At 41.9% G+C, this 4,806-nt stretch overlaps 1 protein-coding gene across 1 annotated transcript in view; it reads left to right on the top strand.

Annotated features, from left to right (window-relative positions):
* The first annotated feature begins 1,875 nt into the window (after positions 1–1,875).
* LOC106818762 (zinc finger protein 572-like) overlaps positions 1,876–4,806 on the top strand; it is a 16,900-nt gene continuing 13,969 nt past the window's right edge. The window contains exon 1 of the mRNA XM_014823435.1: positions 1,876–2,140. The gene's annotated coding sequence lies outside the window, so the exon portion shown is untranslated. The remainder of the gene's footprint in view (positions 2,141–4,806) is intronic.

Genomic DNA, 4,806 nt, shown 5'->3' with positions numbered 1-4,806 from the left:
GGCAAATGCGCAACTTTTTCAGGGTGGCAGCACGGTCGCGGGTGTCAATGGCGCCGTTCAAATTTCGTAGTGTTGATGTATATAATTAATTATAACAATTAAATTAGATATCTGGTAACAAGTATGTGTGGGTATAGACGATTTGTTATACAGTAAGTACAGTTGTATGCAGTAAAATCCTAGAGTCTACTATCCCTTTAATCATCTTGTTTTATATTTAAAAGAAACAGAAGTCACAGGGTGGATGCATATCTCCCTTCTCCAAAGAATTTCTTTAAATTGGCACGTGCTTCAACAATCAGGTTTTAATCGGTTATATTCACACTGTCTTTATTCCTACATCAATCTCTTACACTCACCTCACATATATGTCCTCAACAACTCAGTTTGTAAACAATCGAATTTCTAATTTACTGCAATTCTCTTTTATTCGTGCAAATATGATGAGGTCAGAGCTAGTTCATGAACCGGGACGTCAGAGATCCGGTGCGCGTAAGAACGTACATTATATATACAGTGATTTGCTTTTAGTGTTTGTACGCATAGGTGACATATGTTGCATGTGATGTCCTGGTCCTGGTAAAAATAACAGTTCATATCCCTGTGCAGTGTAAATCCCATTTATGCACCAGACCTGAGAGAGACGAGTTTTACAGCAATTAATGCTTGCGTGCATAGTGTGCAGCTGCCGTAGTAATTAACCAGGGAAAGCAATCAGCGCGTGTCCTGGTGTCAGGAGATCAGACCGGCTACCCCGGTATCATGACTGGTTACCCAGGTGAAATGGAGTTCAGATCGGATGATCGTATAGTATAATTGTTCTTGGTTAGTCTTGCGTTGTGTTACTATGTCTTGACCGCAGGTTCTTTGCCGTGCTTAGCTAAACGCGCAGCTACTTTGAGGAAAAGTTACGTACAGAATAAAACTCTGAAGAGTTGAAGTAGTGTTGACGTATTAAGATTTTACTTCACACATATATAAACATAGGCTTGAGGCTGGTTCACACATAAAAATTGCCTCATTAGATATTCAAATAATCGATGCTATATTGACATATAAAACGTAGCATCTCATTACGTATTCACATAAAAACAACTGCGCTTACACCCGGTAAAAGAAGCGCAGATCCGGTAGTTTCTATACACTAAAAACTACACGTCGTACATACTACGACCAGAGCACACGTACACTAGCACAAAAATAAAAGGGTTACTGCCCGTTTTCGGGCGCGCGGCTCGCGTGATTTTTTTTCCTAGGTCAATCAAGAACATAGGGCTCTAACGAGCGCTGCCATTGGTTGATACAAATCACGTGCCTCAAACTCCTGTTTTATGGTGCATTCACTGCAACGTGACCCTAACCCTAACCCTAACCCTAACCCTAATCCTACGCGTGGCGATTTCTGGAAATGTGATCCGACTACTTTGTAGAAATTCGCGTCATAGAGCTGGAAAAAGTTTCGAGGCGAGCATAGAGCACGAATGCTGTATTTATTTAACATGAGTAAAGTGATGTTTTGTAAGTGCAGTAACAGTGTGAGTAGTTTTAATTAATTTCTGTTCGATGCCTTATTCAGGCCTGCAGCTATGGACGCCCTCTACTGTGCTCAACACCTAAACATCACGCAGCCCGCCATTGCTACCTGCGCTTGGCAGCACTGACAGCGACCGTGTGCAGCGCAGTAGCAATGGCGGCGGCGTGTGTTTACAGATGTAACGCTTCAAGTGCCTGTGCACTGCATGTGCAGCCTGTGAAGAACGCCGAAAAAGTTTATTTATTTAATTTTAATGAGTATTCGCGCTATTTGCTTTCTAATCGTGCACATTTTACATTTACACACTTTCTTTGATATCTTGTAATTTTTCAAGTAATATTTAAAATTAAATTAAAACGTTTTTAATGTTTATAAACTTTGTCAATAAGTCATGTGCTTGCTTCAGTACGAAGCTGTAAGACGGGTACCATCTTTAGCCTCTATTACACAGCTTACATGTTTGCGGCGTAAGTTGCCATCTACAACATCAATGGAAGATGGTTGCTGTTGTAAATTTTAGTTGTTTACCTTCACCTTGTGTGTTTGATGAATACGATCGATGCGTATGAACATTGGTTTGAATCTGGCCCGTTAAGAGTCAAATTTGTAAGTAAGAGCACAAAGCACAGAAAGTTTGGCCGTTTCAATAATTAAAGTCGTGGCAAATAAACAGTTTGTGTAATGTTTGACTGTTTGTTGTTGTGTTGATGGATGTTTTCTCTCGTATAGCCTCTAGACAAGGCTCTACTACTAGTAGTAGTACTAGTGAGTAGTGTTCAATCCTAGTTTGGAACCGCGGTATATATAGTTCACATATATGATATACCGCGTTTACACGGTAATGGTTTGGCTCGAGCCAAATGGGCTAAATTTGGCTCGGGCTAAATTTGGCTCGGGCCGGTTTGAGTCGGAGCGTCACACGTACGCAAGTGAATACTGTCTGTCAAATTCAAATTTAAATTCAAATAAATTTTATTGCACAAATATCTCACAGATACTTTGGCAGTATGTCGCGAGATGTCAGCATTGTGTACGATTCAGAGTGTTTACTTCCGTTCCGAGTTCAATTATCAATCTTGAAAACGTGCATCCTGATCAAATTTTTCGATTTTTTTTACTGTTTTGGACTTTATTTCGTTGAAGTACACGTTCAACACTCGCGACATCTACCGCTCTACCGATTTAGCTGGTGGTAAAATTTGGCTCGGGCCTGGTCAGACGTTTTCGATGGGACCAAATTGGCTCGTGCCAAATTGGCATGGCCCCGAAAAACCGTCCGTGTTAACGCTCGGCTCGAGCGTAATTTGGCCAGGGCCCAATTAGGCTCGAGCTAAAAACGTCCGTGTGAACGCGCCTATAGATGCTAAACTAATTCGGGGTGCTAAACTAGGATTGTCCAGCTCTAGTCTGGCGCTATTGGTTGATGAGCACTAAAACGAATAATTGGCGAGTTTGAGACTTGGCAAATTGACCTGTCATACCCATGTGGGAAAATGAGCTATAATTTACAGGCCTCGATGCTTATTTTTAGATGTGGTTGCAGGGTGAAAAACTAATAATTGGAGGCACTGGTCCAGCAGGACCAGTACCTCTGAGGAAGTACTGGTCCTGGTCAGTAGGCACTGGTCCAGGATTTCTGAGCGCTCATCTAACGTCTACTGGGCTGGGACTCTGTGGTGGCAGTTGGTGGGATTCTAGTAAACCCCTGGTTGTCCCAAATGTGTTTCACACACGCGCCGAAAACAGTGGAAGGCACAGGATAGTATCAGGACCTTTCTCAAAGGAATGTTTCGTTGGATCGTTATGAAAGGTTGCCACGAGATGGCGCCCGTTACGTTTAAGTGTTCTTAAGATTAAAGATGAAGCTCCCCATCGTATTAGTAGCAAACAACTATTTGCAAACGAGAGATAGTAAGCACTCATCCATTTACCTACGCAAGCTGACAGGCCTGAAATGAGAGCTGCCACCTGGCTAACCTAATATTAACGCAGGCCAAAAAACACAGTATATGGCACCACCACATGCACTGGCAGTGGCCACTGCAATGTGGCATACGGTTACACGTAACACACTGACAGTAACAGAATGCCATAAAAAATTAGCACATTTAAGGAGCATAAACCTTCTTCAACACAAATTTAGCTTTTGAAATTTCACTGTGGAATGTAGGCTCATACATCCAAGCATGTATTAGTTCTAAACTAGCAACCCGGCAGTCAAATTCTTTCTCACAGTAAACAAATCCATGCTTTAACCCTCCTCTTGAGGTCAAAAGGTTATCAGACACTTACTCTTCGCACGTCATTGGAAAGAGCACCATTTCTGGTCCTTTCAATATAAAGCCAAAAATAAAAATGCTAGGTCAGCCGCTGAAGACAAAGAAGTTTTTAATCGTTCTGCCAGACCTATGTCCTCAGAAAATGTCTAAATATCTGCCCTGCTGCCCCATTGACCTTTGACCTGCTGGCCCTCCAATTCGGCAGCAGTGATGGCCGTTTTCCTAACCATGATGCCATACACCGACTCATCACTAGAGGTGAGCCTAGGGCCGACCGTTTAGACTTTGTGCCGCAATTCTGCATTTGCCTCCCTATTATCCTTAATCGACACAAACGCTGTCATCTCGCGACATACTGCCAAAGTATGCTGTGAATATTTGTGCAATAAAATTTATTTTTGAATTTGAAATTGACAGACAGTACGGGTATTTCACTGCGTACGTTCGTGAATAGCTCGACTAACAGGCCGAGCCAAATTTAGGCGCCATTTGCTTCGAGCCCAACAACCATTTACGGTGTAACGCGTATATGTGACTATATATACGCGCGTCCCAACTAGGATGTGAACACTACTCACTAAGTCACTACTAATAAGTATAGAGCCTATAGTCTAGAGGCCAATAAATTGTGCCCGTAAAAAATATATCTTGATGTATATTTTAGGGCCAATACGCCTTCATAGACAAAACCTGTGAATTCTGTCGTGCAAATCACGACAACCTTTTCACTATTTACGCCCGTTTAGCATAGAAAATCAAATTAAATACCTAAAGCCGGTCGCTTTATTAACATCTTACCTAGAAAAAGACATTACAAAACACTTGTCATGCCGCAGTATTCTCCTCTTAATCACGCTTTATTTATTCAACAACACACAACCTAAAAAATCCCACGTACAACTTCGCTACACACAAAACTGCTAATCTTGCTTTGAACTTGAACCGACAGCGTCAACCAGCGATGATTTCATTGGCGCGTGAGGAAAATGTCGT

This window comes from Priapulus caudatus, unplaced genomic scaffold, assembly GCF_000485595.1.
Source record: "Priapulus caudatus unplaced genomic scaffold, Priapulus_caudatus-5.0.1 Scaffold2500, whole genome shotgun sequence".
NCBI lineage: Eukaryota > Metazoa > Priapulida > Priapulimorpha > Priapulimorphida > Priapulidae > Priapulus > Priapulus caudatus.
Note: the sequence above shows the minus strand (reverse complement) of the source record. Positions and strands in the feature narration are given on the sequence as shown.